The sequence below is a fragment of the Camelus ferus genome, chromosome 5 (assembly GCF_009834535.1).
Source record: "Camelus ferus isolate YT-003-E chromosome 5, BCGSAC_Cfer_1.0, whole genome shotgun sequence".
NCBI classification, from domain to species: Eukaryota; Metazoa; Chordata; class Mammalia; order Artiodactyla; family Camelidae; genus Camelus; species Camelus ferus.
Genome location: NC_045700.1, coordinates 61,435,144 through 61,451,218, shown reverse-complemented (window position 1 = coordinate 61,451,218; position 16,075 = coordinate 61,435,144). Strand labels below are relative to the sequence as shown.

Below are 16,075 nucleotides of genomic sequence, written 5' to 3'. Positions count from 1 at the left end.
TTTGGATTTTTATTTGCATGGAATATCTTTTTGTATCCCTTTGCTTTGAGCATATGTGTGTCTTTAAAGCTTAGATGAATCTTTCATAGGGAGTATATAGTTAGGTCTTGGTTTTTTTTTTTTTTTTTAACCCATTGATCCACTATGTGCCTTTTGACTGGAAAATTCAATCTGTTTACATTTAGAGTAATTATTGACAGGTAAGGATTTACTAATGACTCTTTTTCATTTGCTTTCTGATTGTGTAGTTCAATTCTTCCTTTTACCTTCTATTGCTGCCTACCTTTGTGAAATGGTGAGTTTCATGATGGTATACTCTGATTCTTTTGTCTTTATCTGCTGTGAATATATTGTAAGTTTATGCTTTGTGGTTACCATGACACTTATATATAAACATAAATTTAACAGTCCATTTGTATTGATAGCAACTTAACTTCAGTTGCATATAAAAATGCTACCCTTTTACCTTCATTATGTTTTCACTGTCACAATTTACCTCTTTTAAAATTGAAGCATAGTTGATTTAAAATATTACATTAGTTTCAAGTGTACAACATAGTGATTCAATGTTTTTATAGATTATACTCCAGTAAAAGTTATTATAAAATAATGGCTAACTTTTTCTGTGCTATACAATATATCCTTGTTGCTTATCTATTTACACATAGTAGTTTATATCATTTAACCCCATACACCTATCTTGATCCTCTGCCTTTCCCTCAGCCCATTGGCAACCACTTGTTTGTCCTATATATTTGGGAGTCTGTTTCTGTTTTGTATATAACACATTTACTGGCTTTATTTTTCAGATTCCACATGTAAGTGGTAATATAGAGGTTTTGTCTTTCTCTGTCTGACTTATTTCACTAATAATGATACTTTCTCGGTCCATGCACAGTGTTGCAAATGACAGATTTTCATTCTTTTTATGGCTGAGTAATATTCCATTGTGTGTGGGTATATATATATGTGTGTGTGTGTACTCCATTTATGTGTTGATGGACACCAGGGTTGCTTCCATATCTTGGCTATTGTTAACAATGCTGCTGTGAACACTGGGGTACATGTATCTTTTCAAATTAGTGTTTTCCTTTTCTATATATGCCCAGTAGTGGAATTGCTGGGTCATATGGAAGTTCTGTTTTTACCTTTCTGAGTAACCTTCATTCTGTTTTCCATAATTGCTGCACTAATTTACATTCCCACCAACAGTGTATGGGTTCCCTATTCCCCATATCCTCACATTTTTATTTGTGTTCTTTTTGATGATAGCCATTCTGACAGGTGTGAGTTGATATCTCATTGTGGTTTTGATTTGCATTTCCCTGATGATTAGAGATGTTGAGTATCTTTTCATGTGCCTGTTGGCCATCTGTATGTCTTCATTGGAAAAACGTCTATTCATGTCTTCTGTTCATTTTTTAACTGGATTGTTGCTCTTTTGATAATGAATTGTATCATTTTGGTTATTAACCCCTATCAGTCATACCATTTGCAAATATTTTCTCCCATTCTGTAGATTGTCTTTTCATTTTGTCAGTGATTTCCTTTGTTGTGCAAAACTTTTAAATTTCATTAGGTCTCAATTGTTTATTTTTACTTTTATTTCTGTTGCCTTTGGAGACAGATCCAAGAAAACATAGCTATGATTTATATAAAAGAGTGTTCTGCCTATCTTCTCTTCTAGTAGTTTTATGGTTTCAGGACTTACATTTAGGTCTTTAATCAATTTTGAGTTTATTGTTATAGATGGTGTGAAAAAATGCTCTGATTTCATTTCTTTACATGTAGCTGTCCAGCTTTCCAAGCACCACTATTGAAGAGACTACCTTTTCTCCATTGCATATTCTTGCTTCCTTTATCACAGATTAATTGACCATAGATGTGAGGGTTTATTTGTGAGCTCTCTATTCTGTTCCATTGATCTATATGTCTGTTTTTGTGCCGGTTCCATGCTAGTTAATTAAGTAGCTTTGTAATATAGTCTGGAGTCAGACAGTGTGATACCTCCAGCTTTTTTTTTTTCCTCAGGTTTACCTTAGCAATTTGGAGTCTTTTGTGGTTCCATATAAATTTTAGGAATATTAGTTCTAGTTCTGTGAAAAATACTCATGGGGATTTTGATAAGAATTGGATTAAAATTATAGATTGCTTTGAGTAGTATGGACATTTAAACAATATTAACTTTCAATCCACGAACATGGTCTATCTTTTTTCTTCTTTATATCGTTTACAAATTCCTTTATCAGTGCTTTATACTTTTCAGAGTATAGGTCTTATACTTCCTTGGTTAAGTTTGTTCCCAGTATTTTATTCTTTTTGATGTGATTTTTAAATGGGATTATTTCCTTGCTTTCTTTTTCTGATAGTTAATTATTAGTGTAAAAAAAAGCAACATAATTCTGTATATTAATCTTGTATCTTGTGACTTTAAAGAATTCATTTATTACTTGTAATTGTTTTTTTTTCCCCCTTTTATTCTAGTTTGTTAACTGGTAAGGTTGAAATTGGAAAAAGAGCTGTAAGGAGAATAGAAAAGATAGTCTTTGACTCTAACTACTTTATGATGACTTAGGATTCTTGAAACCTGGCACATATGGAAAGCCATTGTCCTTATGGGCACTATCATGGCTCTTCAGAATCCCCTACCAACTTCTCTAAGGAACTTCCTTCTCTGGAGCAGTGCCTCCCCTTGGGTCAGCCTCCATATTCTCCCTAGTGGTACCCTTCATAGTTTCTGTCTTCTTGGATCTCTTTTCCCTGTCATGCTACCCTCTGAGTTGTTTTTAAAAGCAATTGCAGGACTCACATGAGGGCTTACTCTGAAGAAATCCTCCTCACACATATTCTTCATATCTATTCTCTTAACCCTCTTATGTCTTTAATTTTATGAAAAGTTTAAAATTGTCAACTGTTTTTAGTTAAATCTTTAAAAATTTTTGAAAATGGTCTAATATTTCCATTGGAATATAGGAAGTGTTGAATCCTGGTGTTTTTGTGAAGAAACAGCCTTGTCTTTCTATTCCCTATTATCTTTTAAGTATTTTTCTCCTTTTTTAGGAGTTGTCAAATTTCTACAGAATATAGCCATCTATTTTGCATCCTGATATATCTTTTCATCTTTGCCTCCTTAACTTACTGCTTATGAATTGGCTTTATCCAGTTTATCACTAACAATGTGTTGAATTTGTTATTTTGAAAATTTGATTCTTCATTTCCAAGTTTATTTCTGCTTGTCTTCATCCTTATCTTACTTTGTGTTTTATTATTATTGCTTCTTCATATGACTCGGGATGCTTGGTTGAAAATTCAAATTCATGAATTAGAGACTCGATTAGGCAATAAAATTGGTTCAAGTCAGTAGTTACAGATAATTCAGTTCTGTTTCATAATCAGAACTCCAAACTGGTATGAGTTTCTTGTACGTTGAAGGATGTGTGAAGGCTGAGTGTGGGCTTTCAATAAGTGGGTGAGCGAGTCAGCTGCCAGGGACTTTGGAGCAGAGCAGACAGGAAACCTGGGCAGGCTGCAGCACCAACAGTGGCCAAATAGAGAAATTATGGAACTGTCCAGTTAAAACACATAAGTATATTTTACTGAGTCTGCCTTTCCTTTCCTACACCCCACTCTCATAGCCTGTCATTCTCTCCCATGGAAAGGTGGTAGATCTTGCGTGCGTGTGTCAGGGGCAGGGGTGCTCTAGTGTCACTCCAAGCTTTATTTTTCCCTCCAGTCCCAACACATATGTGTAGGTCTCTCAAGGCAGTTTACCTGCTTTCATTAGGGATCGATTTCTTGGGTTTTAGTCTACATACGAAAGCTTTATCATGTATCCTTTGTATAAAGGTGAAGGAGAAATAGGGTAGGAGGAATGTTTTGTTCACTTTTGTAATTTTAAAAGCAGTTGTTAAATGACTGTTCCTGTTGTTTTGCTTTGCATTCTGACAAAGACAGAAAAACATTTAGGGTTTAAGTCAGAAAAGAACTACTTTAGATCGTTTGAATAAAATAGCTTTAATACATGGAATTGGTTACGTAGTTAATAGAAGCACTAAGATGTCAAATAGGGGACAGGCAGACAACTCAGAGATTGGCAATGGCAGGATACTTTTTGTGTTGGAGGCACAATGGGAGAACTTTGTTGCCAGAATCCAGGAACTGGGTCCATCTGGTTGGAGGACTGTAAAGTCAGGGACTGTCTAGTAGTAGCTGGAAACATTGAAGGGATACGTGGTATGGCAGAAGGAACTTCTAACACTAGGAGAGGGATTAGAAAAAAAAATCATTAATATATATGTAACAAAAATATTCAGAGCTGAACAGTCTATTTCCAGTCCTGACATGTATTTGCTATGCTTCTTTCTTCCTTTAATGCTCATCAGGGTTTGTGTTTTGCTTAGCCAGCACTGACTGGAATTCTTTGTATGGTGAGTTGATGCATATCTTTAATCCTGAAGGGTCTGAGTATTTATTAGTCCTGCTATCTTGGATCATTGTAGTTTTCCATCGATGTTTACTAGTTAACATGGAAGTACTAAGATGCGCCCCAGATTTTTGGCTATGTTCCAGAAAGTCCTTTTTAAATCCACCATTTAGCAGCAATTCTATCAAAGAGTGCCAGACTGTCACAGAGATACCTGAATCACTAGATGGCAGAGTTAACTTATAATTTGATGGTGCCTTCTGTATGTGCCACAATAGAAACATTCTTCCTTTTTGAATGAGGCCATCTAGTAGCAGAGCCTATTGTTGGGGCAGGAAGCAGGATCTTTGCAGGTTGGTTATTAGACCTAATAGTTAGAGGGGCTACTTCTATTTCTGTGAACCTTTGGTTTCCATGACTATGTGAGAACAACTTTGCAGGTGTTTTTATGCTAACACTGTAACTGAATTTTTAAAAAGCTATTCCACTATTCTGTCAGGCCATCTGTTTCTGGGGGATGAGCTATCATTGAATCTGTGGGTATTAGCCCATGAACATATTTACTGTAAAATGCATATTCTGGACATAAGCATGAATTGTGGGGATACTTCATGACAACGAAAGAGGGAATTTGTAAGTATGTGTGGATTGTGGTACATTCAGAACAATGAAGGCAAATATCCAGTCAGAAATAGTAGTTACCATTGTGGACTACACCTTATTAATTCTATGGTAATTCACATTCATTTTCTAAGATCCGTAAATTTTCTGTATAGGCCAAACTGGTAGTTAATGAGGGTGTGATGGGTATCTGTCCTTTATATCTTTCAAATACTTCATTGTGGCACTAATTTATATAACTCCCACAGAACTGTGATTTAGTCGCTAGTTTACTTTCTTGGTGGGGGTGGGAAGGCCTGGGGCTTTCACTTGACCCTTCCTGCCATAGTAGCCCTTACTTCATAAATCAGTGAGCCAGTGAGGAAATGGAACTAATTGACTAATATATGGCTATTCCCGGTACACAATCAGAAACTGAGGAACTAACCAGGGGATGCGTCCACCAACCCACTGGGCTTACTGTGAAACAGCCTTAAGCCAAAATACCATTTATCATGAGGCTATCATAAGCCTCTAGTTTGGCAGTCAGATGGTGTTCTTGTGTTTCTAGCAAAGGGAATTCACTCAAAGTTAATATCTAATTGTTTCTGAAATGTCTGAGGTAAAAGAATTGCCCTTGTTGTGGCTGCTGTCCCTGTGGAGGAGACATAGAAGGTAATTTAGAGTCAGATTTTTGTTTTCCTGAGTGAACCCTGCATGATAAATATGAATACATAAATGGCCAGTGAAAACAAAACAGTAATCCCTCCAAAATGGGAGAGATCAAGCTAATGTCTACCACCAGGTGGCAGGCTGGTTTCCCGTGGTAAGGTGCCGTAACAAGGGTTCCATGTTGGCTTCTCCTGTTGGCAAGCTGGACATTTAGCACTGAGCCAGATCAGCTTTGCTTTAGGGGAAGTTGCTGAGCCTGTGCATAGTCTTCAGATTCGACATTATAGCTTCTTGGGCCAAATCAGCATGGGGGCCTCTTTGGCAGAGTTACAATCCAGTGACTGGCCTTTGGTAGCAGGGAAGGCATATTGTGCGAGCCCATTTAGACAGTAGGCTAGATTTTTAAAAATATCTCAGTTACCTGGTCATGGTGAACTTCTAATAAAGTCAGAGATTTAGTAGAAGAACATGTGGCATTGAAACAGGAGTAGAAATTTGAGATTCTAAGCTACCTGCTCATGCAGTTTGCTCATGCCTTTCTGATGTGCTCAAGCACAATTTCAATATAATTATTACTTCTTAAGGTGAACTGTTTTTGCATATCCAGTTCATTAGCTTTGAGAACAGATAGCATTCCTGGTTCATGATAAGCAACTCAGGTTATACAGTCACTTGGTATTATAAGTCCTCAGACTCTGCCAGAGCTCAGAAACATACTGGGAGCTGACTCTTTAAAGGAGAATAGATAGGAATAGTGATCGACATAGATAACGTGACTTCTCTAGAAATCTAGAGGTCAGTACTGTAGTTCTCCTATTGGAGTTTTTTGTAGATTTCCTTACAGCATCCTTATTTTCCATAGATACTTAGAGCACATTGGATTTGCTGGGCCATAAGACCTAAGGGACAGGTATGATACGATGTCTTGCATCATACCCTAGACCTGTTACAAACTTTCACTTGGTCCAAACATCATTTAAACTATGTTTTTTCTTCAGTAAGGAGGATACAGTAAGCAGCAACTTGCCTTTTATTTAGAAGCACTATCTCAACATGCTGTAGTCCTCAGAATTTTCTTAGTGTCTGTTTCTTCTCTGGCACACATGTGTCTTATTAAGACATCCAGGGTTCTTGCCACTTCCTGTTCACCACATGCATTCAGGGTGATTTCATTAGCACAGTGGAATGTAAAGATAATCAAGAGTACTATAATTTGATGGAAAATAGAAGAACTTATATGGCCCTGAGGGAAGGGAGTTAACTGTCTTTGCCATGCAAAGGCAACTTTTTTTTCTTTTTTTTAAATCTCTACTGATGGGAATTGAGAAGACAGTCACCAAATCAGTAGCCTGGTAACAAGTACTAGAGGATGTGTTAATCTGTTCCAGTGAAGATGCCACATAGGCACAGCTCACACATTCCAGATCCTTAGATGATATTCTTAATTTTGCATCTGAATATTTTCTGTGTGCTCAGTTTAATTCTTGAATAATATTTATATAGTAAGATTCTGCTCTGATCTCTCTTGTGCTGGGCTGGGCAGTCTACTTTCAAAGCGAGCTGATATACTGGGTAATATATGTGCAAGTGCTTTGTAAATTATAAAAACATTATGTAAATGCAAAGGTATTATATTTTTAATGTTGTTGATGTTATTCTTGTTATCATAAAATATGATAAAAATATATCTCCTCACCATGATGCTAAGGTTCAGAGTCCAGAGTACCTTGCTGACCTGTGTTGATCTAACTTCTTTCTCTACTTGTCCCTAGGCTTTTCATAATGAAATGCAAACAAGAATTTAAGGGTCTTATGGATTGAGTTGGATGTCAAATAAATTTTTCACTTGTTCAAAAGGTTTCAGATTTTAATCAGTGTATTTAAAGATCATATAGATCAGTGAGTAGTGGTGTGTACTCATGAGTAGATATAAGGCCTGAATGAGTTCCCCAGAGGTAGCTGTATGTTTCTGTTATAGGACCTTACATTCTCCTGACATCTGAAAACTGTATCTTTCCTTAAGCACATCTATAGACAGTCAAAAATGTGGGTCATGGATTTTTGTCCTGTTTGCATCAACCCGCTCTAAGGATCAGAAACTATCTTGTTCATCTATTCTGATTAACATAATATAGTGCAAGTGATGTTCTGTGATATTTCTAGCTAGTAAAAATCCCTTCAGATGATCTTCCTGACTGTGGGTGCAAATGTTAATTTGGACAAGAGTGTAAACATATTCTGTTGTCTGTTCCAAGTGAGTACATACTGCTTCTGATCCTACTTTCTGATAGGACAAAAAAAGAATACGTTTTTAGCTCAATGACTGCACACTATTTACTTGAGGACATGTTAACCTTCTCCTGCAAAGATACATCAGGCAGGATAGCTGCAGTTGCAATTTAGGCTACTACTTGATTGAGTTTGCAGTGGTCTGTCATCCTCTGGGATCTCTGTGTGTGTGTGTGTTAAGTTTAACTAGGATAGCACCTGATTGTTTTTCTTGTGATAAAATGTACAAAACATAAAATTTACCATCTTAACCATTTTTAATTATCTGGTTCACTGGTGTTAAGTACATTCACGTTGTTGTGAAACCATCATACCACCTACTGACAGAACTTTTTCATTTTCTCAGACTGTAATTCTGCGCCCATTAAACAGTCACTCCATATTGTCCCCTCTTCTCAGCCCCTGTAAACCACACTTCTACTTTCTGTTTCTATGAAACAGACTCATCTGGGTACCTAATATACAAAATTTTTTACAGGAGCTAGACGAGGGGATTACATGGGAGTATGATGGTAACTGCCACATCGACATCCTTTGGCAAATTTCTGCCAACACTCCCCTTGCCCTGTCCCAGTTTGCAATATTATTTTTGGTTGTCTTGATCAGAGAAGAGAGCAGTTTCAGAGCCTTTCACTTGGCATTTCCAACTACGGCAACCCTTATTCCACAAGTCACAGGTTTATGGTGGGGTTCTGACAATTACCAAGTATATCTTTTCAAATTACTTATTTGGATGCTAAAGAAATGGCCATTAAGTGGGTTCATGGATCCTTCCTCTTGAGCCAGACCTGGGCAAATACTGTATTTTCTAGCCTCCATCTTCCTCAGCTCCACTGGGGAGCATCATAACACTGCAAATTTTTGAGTTTCAATACCATGCTAGACCCTGTTTTAATAGTCTCAAAATGTGTGGGTATTCCTTCTTCCACTGTATATAGTTGTCTGAGTAAATTATCATATATACTTGCCTTTGTGTTGTAGGACCCTTGTATCTTAGGGACCTTGCCTCTTCTTCAATCAGTAGGTTCAGTGTGTAAGAACTGGCTCAGGTCTAGAAATCCGGCAAGAGATGGCAAACTTTTATGGGATGGCTACCCTCAGCATCCTGATAATCCATCCTCAATTTCTTCTGATTATACAGATCAAGCAGTACCTTTGTTGGCTTCCCATGTTTCTGGCCTATAAGGATGTTCATTCTATTAATTATCTCCCTAGCTCTCTCTCTGGATCAGGCTCTCCTCATAGTTACTCTGCCCTTTCCCATGATTGTCCTCACCTTGCTTCTGCTGTTTACATGCTCCCATCTGACCTCTCTTATCACTGGCTTCTATGATCCCCATTGGTTTCAGGGAGCCTGGTTCTCTAATAACATCTACCATCATCCTAGAGGAGAGCCACAACTGAGTTTCTCAGTGATGTTGTTGCCCCCCCACCCCCCAGCACAATCTTTGATGCTGTCATGGTTGCTGTGTCCTCTGGTCATCTTGTGGTTATCTCCTGGGTTTTTCAGCCTCAACTGCTATATCCACTCTCACATGCTTATTTCTCTGAGTCTTCTGATCCTTTTTTCCCACCATTTTTCATGGTAGCTTTGGCATTTCTACCTTATTGAGTTAGGCTATCACTTTTTGAAGCTTCTAGGAGCCATCCTAACATCTTATTAACACCAGGGTCCTTAATCCTATATCATAGTAGAGTACTCCCATATTTATAAGCTGTCCCTTGTCCAACTTTATGTTCTACCTCTCCTGCCTCAACAGCCTCAGAATCTAGACCGATTGTGCCCTCTTGGCACTCACGGGTACATGTTGGCTAATTCTTGCAGTTCCTTTGGATGTAGTTCTTTTTCTCTCTTAATAGAGTCAGTTCTCCCCTTGCTAGTTTATATTGTGACTCAAATGGATTTTGGTCAATTGTCCAGGGATAAGGTGGGGAATGTATTGTAAGAGGGGTATGAATTTTCTTGCAAAGCAGAGGACTGAATTGCTCTTGGTCAAGGAAGTCATGCTAGCCTTTAACAGGGAGGTGCAGGCCACTGAATTTCAGGGAACTCTGAAGACGCAAGATTTTCAAGTGCATTTTCTCAGATTTCTCCTTACCATCTCTATCTACTATATATTTTCCCCCATGCTTTTCTGCCAAAGTGTGTTCTTGTTGACAAAGTAAAACATTAAAAGAGAAAATATTTCACAAGTACTATAGATGGCTCAAATTAAATTAAGTAATATTCTATAACTCTTTTTGGAACTCAGAATGCATTAATTTTCTCCACTAAAGCCATGTTTAAATAGAGTTGGTTTTCCTAAAATGACTTATCTAACTTCATAATATGTTTTCAAATATAACTTCTTTGCTGATGGCTTTCCAACCTACATGTTACCATACTGTAGCTTTATACTGATACTTCAGCTATTTATATGAATTTCCATTTTCAGATACTATTACTTCCTAATTAACATAATTGACAAATCATCATCTTATTTCACAAATAGGCGAATTTCTTTATTTTTGAAATGCCTTTTAATAGTGTCTGCATTCACTGGATAATATAGCATTATCATCTTCGATTCTACCCTTCCAGTGCCTCCCAATCTCCCATTGATGCCTTTTTCACATTAATTAGCAGGTTCTGAATTTTTAAATGGTGGGTAGGGTTGGGAGGGGAGACTTAGGGGTTAAACTATGGTTGGAAAGGTCTTAAGGAACTTACCTTGAAGCTTCATCGACAGAGCAAATTTACTTAAGTTAAAAGTTTATTTTGGTTGGTGGAGATTATGGGGGGCTTTCGAAAACTACCTTTAAATCATCTGTTTCATTGCTCCTGTTTCCCACTCTTCTAAAGCTGCTCTCCCTGGACGACCTTAGCTGCCCTCTGGACTATTCACTGAATGTCTCTTCCTGAAATTTGCCTTTATAAACTGGATTAATTTTTCTTAGGCAATTGTATAACTTTACTTCTCAGGCCAGTTAGATTTCTGGCTTCCTGACAGGCCATACTAATTTCTCTATATTTTTCCATAACATGAGATTATACTCTAAAGTTAATTCTTATGGTTTAACTATTTTCTTTTGAATTAAGGAAACAAATTGTATGAACACTGGGAAAGCAGTTTTCTTATGTCTTTAAGCCAATCAGTGTGTTACTAAAATAGTCAATGGATTAGTTTTTGTGAAGATAACTACATTCTAACATTTCCTTCTGTTTGTGAAATATATGTTACTCTAAAAGATATAAGAATCAGTATACAATTAATTGACTGTCTATTGCAATCATATAAGTCACAGTTAAGAGAAAGGAATTACTACTTTATTGAGACTTTGATGATTAAACATGTGAAACTTTAAATGTATCAACATATATATTAAAGAGAAACAAAATAGAGGTATTCCATATAGATTTGAATAACTTTAAAAGGTAATATTAGGTGCATAGTTTATTTTTCATTGTAGAGGGGGCAAAAGAGAATCATATGGAATCCACTGTAGCTCATATCTGTTGCTTTAATGACTCCTTGAAGAGTTAAATTGGGAGCGAGGTTACTTTTTGTATATTAAAAATCTACCAGTCACCTTGTGTTCTGACCTGTGTGTGATCAGTGATGATGCAGGAAAAGTGGAAACACACACACACACACAAACACAAACATAAAAACCAGCATTGAAAATATTTCAAGAAAGTGGGGAAAAATTAGGAAAGATAAGGGACTGATAACTCTTCCCTTTCACCCTTTTGCTGCCTGATTTAATTCCTAGTCTCTTCTGGGTCAGAGTGTAGACATGCTCTTTTTTTTTTTTTTTTTTTTAAATTTAAGTACCGTCAGTTAGAATGTGTCAATTTCTGGTGTACAGCACAATGTCCCAGTCATGCATATACATACATATATTCATTTTCATATTTTTTCTTATTAAAGGTTATTACAAGATATTGAACATGGTTCCCTGTGCTATACAGAAAAAACTTTTTTTTGAAATCTATTTTTATATATAGTAGCTTACATTTGTAAATCTCAAACTCCCAAATTTATCCCCCCCCCCTTTCCTGGTAACTATAAGATTTTTTACTATGTCTGTGAGTCTTTCTGTTTTATAGATGAGTTCATAGTGTCTTTTGTTTTCTTTTCGGGTTTCTTTAGATTCCACATAGGAGTGATATCATATGGTATTTTTCTTTCTCTTTCTGGCTTCCTTCACTTAGAATGACCATCTCAAGGTCCATCCATGTTGCTGCAAATGGCATTATTTTATTCTTTTTTATGGCTGAGTAGTATTCCATTGTATAAACATACCACAGCTTCTTTATCTAGTCATCTGTTAAAGGATATTTAGGTTGCTTACATAGACATGCTCTGTTAAATGAAAAACTTCTATCTAGATTGTTATGCTTCTGTCTGTAAACAGGTTAATGTTTTAATACCCCTAAAATTGTTTCTGCTGGAAACCATGTTAAGTATTAAAGAGATGATCAAGAAAACATTGATATTTTTTATCCCAATGGGTAGGAACAGAGGACATGTTGAGAAGGATATAGAAACATTGCAATATATGCAACAAAATCTTCAAAATATTTTACATTGTTGAATATTTAAATATCAAATTTAGAAACAAGTAACTATTATATTTTGGGAAATATTTTTATTATCTTTATATTCAAATAAAATTTAACAATCCTATTAAAGGAGCAATTAAGAAGGCTATACTAAAATTATAGATTATTTACCCAGTCAACAGCTGGGATTAGCAACAATTATTCAGAGCTTATTACAAGGAAACTTCAGCTAAATTTTAGGTGTTTCCTTTAAGGTAGCTTTCAATTGCAATTAATAACTTAAATTACATTAGTTTCTAATCATTTGATTTTGCTCACTAATCAATAATACATGTTACTTAAGATGAGTTTTCAAAACCTAGCTTATTAACCAATATAAATATTAAAATAACTGCTTTCTCATAAGTTTGGATGAGTTTTCATATGCTGTTGATTAGTTTTTATATTTGTTCATTTATCCTAACTTCTTTTAGGTCTTTAGAAATTGTGTGTATATATATATATATCATATCTTTTGGAGCAAAGATACTATTTTTTAGCCTTAATTTAATACTTTAATAACTTATCCTTGTATGAGTTAACTATGGGTAACACTAAATGGAAGTCTGTTAAGACTTCTAGATTCATTACTTTTTAACCATTTTTGTCATTTTACTGTATCATGGCTTGAATAATTTAGCAGTAGTTTTCTCTGATTTAGATATCGTTTCTCTGATTCAGATTATATCCACACTGAGATATGGACATTAGAGCATTATGGTGATAATTCTGATGTTCTAATGTTTGCATGTTTCCTGTCACATGTTTGAAAGTATTACTATGATTACAAAAATTGTGCACAACTCTCAACTTCTTTAGAGGCTATTTTATATTTTCATTCACTTAATGAAAATATGGAATCTTATTTAATATCTTTGTCATAAGATGTGTTGGTGTTTACATAAAATAAAATTTAAATATAATGATATGAAAATGTGGAGAGGAGAGAAAGTACTTTTCAACTCTGATGTGTGAGTGTACGTCATCATGTTGTGTTATGTCACGTTGGCCATGCTACTGGTGCACTTCAAGAGCAAATAAACACACTCACATGCTGATATCTTGCTTATTAGAGCTAGTTTAGTAGCATTTTGGATAGTATCCTTGAATATTGCTAAGAAGTTATTATTGTTTTTGCCCAAAGTATTGTGATTCTGGCACCAACCAAGGATCTGGTTGACATTTTGCCAATATTTATGAATATTACATTAGGATGTTAAATCATTCTATTTATCAGACATAGAGTTGCAAAAAAAGAAATTAGTTTTGCATTATTTTTAGAGTTTAGAAATATGAAATGTATTAAAAATTCTAAAACCATGTACAAATGGGAATTTTAATGCCTATAATTTGATAATAATGTTGAATGTCTTCAACAGTTGAAATAATTCATTAAAAATCCCTGAGGAAATATATTAATCAAAATATTTATTCATAATATCACAGCATGTTAAATACATAAGGATTAAGCCAACTTGCTTATAATTCTGAGTAGAAAATCAAATAAATAGAAATACTTACATTATTACACTAAATATATTCTGCTTTACATAAAAAGAAGTAAATGTTGATTAGAATAAAAGTGATTAAGAATTACTAATTATTCTCAGGTTTTTAGCTCTACTGTTTGTTTTGAATTATGCATAAGCATGAATGATTTAGAAAATACAAAAATGAGATTGCAATGAAAAAAGCTTCAGATTTTATAACATTCTGAAAACTTCAGTCAGTATCATAAAATACAGATAATATTATCTATATTATCTGTATTTTAAAATACCACTATGAAAATTTATGGATTTGTGGATTAAATATACCACAATTTAAAAAATAAATGTGTCCAAGTACTGTTTCTTTAAGTTAAGTAAACTATGAGTATATTTGACTGTAGCATATAAATATATAAATTATATCTATTTACATATATATAAATAACATAACTGCAAGTTATATACTACATATGTAGTCTTATACAATGTGCTGTTTTCTTTTGGTGTTTTGTTTCCAGGGTTCTTCCATGTCTTTGTGTGTGGCTGTAATTCATTTCACACTATTTACTTTTATATTCTGTTATTAATGGATGTTAAAGTTGTTTTCAAAGCCTTGTTCCAATAAATAATGCAGTCATGAATATTCTGGTACACATTTCCAGGTGTACATATGCAAAGATTCCTGTGGGATGCTAATCTAGGGGTGGAATTGCTGAAGAGATGAGGATTTTACTAGATAATATCGTATTATTTTTCAAATTAGTTGAACATATCCACAAACCCACACGTAGAATTCCTATTACTCTGCATCCTTTCCAGCACTTGGTGTTACCAGGATTCTTTATTTTTGCCAATCTAATGAATAAAATACATTACCTCGTGGGGTCTTAATTTTCATTTTTATGATTAATAATTAAATTGAACATGTTCTCTTTTATTTATAAGCATTTCATGTATTTGCATCTTTGGAACATCAGTTCATATCTTTTGTCCATTATTCTATTAGGTTCATGACCTTTGAAGAATATTTGTAATGTATTTTAGATACTAATTCCTTGATCAGTTGCATGAATGTAGATATCTTGTCCCAGATGGTGACTTGTATTTTCTGTTTCTTTATGGTGTCTTTTAATAAATAGAAGTTCGTTATTTTGTCATGTTTTATATCTTAAATATATATGACTTTTATTTTTTAAAAAGTAACCCAGAAAAAATGTTCATCATTTCAATGTAGTCAGATTTGTCAATACTTTATTTTATAGTAACACTTATTGTCTCTTGCTTAAGAGATCCTTTTCTATCCTAAGATCAGAATGCTTTGCTTGTGTATTTTGTTTTAGTATTTTTGTTTATTTTTACCCTTTACCACATATTTCAGCTTGTAATTCCAAAAATATAGACATTCTCTTACATAAATACAGTATAACTTTTAAATCAAGAAAGTGACTTTGAATACAGTACTATACTAATATTTAATCTACAGAATTTATTTAAATTTTTCTGTGTTCCACTAATGTCTCTGTAATTTTTTAAAAACCACCTTTTTATTTTGAGATAGTTGTAGATTCACATGCAATTGTAAGAAACAATACAGAGAGATCTTGTATACTCTTTATCTACTTTCCTTCAGTGGTAACATCTTGTAAAACTAAAGTACAATATCACAATCACCATATTGGCATTAACACAATCAAGGTGTAGAACAGTTTCATCACCAGAAAGATCCCTGGTGTTGCTCTTTTATGGTCATATCCACCTTCCTCTACTCCACTCCCCCTAATCCCTAGCCCTTGAAACCACTAATCTCTTTTTCAACACTACAATATTGTCATTTCAAGATAGTTATTTAAATGGAATCGTACACTATTTAACTTCTGGGGGTCGACTTTTACACTCAGCATAATTCCCTTGAGGGTTTTCCAAGCTGTTGCATGGGTCAATAGTTATTTTTCTTGCTGAGTAGTTGTTAATTCTTTTTAAAGTATCTGGTAGACTTCTTCAAAGAAACCATCTGGA

The 16,075-nt window shown here is 34.7% G+C and overlaps 1 protein-coding gene and 1 long non-coding RNA gene across 7 annotated transcripts in view; both read left to right on the top strand.

Moving 5' to 3' along the window:
* SPAG16 (sperm associated antigen 16) overlaps positions 1-16,075 on the top strand; it is a 779,129-nt gene that overhangs the window by 58,408 nt on the left and 704,646 nt on the right. The gene's annotated exons all lie outside the window — the stretch shown is intronic.
* On the top strand, positions 1,381-10,068 carry LOC116663715. The gene is made up of 3 exons (XR_004320003.1): positions 1,381-1,686; positions 5,050-5,056; positions 10,059-10,068. It is a non-coding gene; the product is annotated as an uncharacterized LOC116663715 (long non-coding RNA).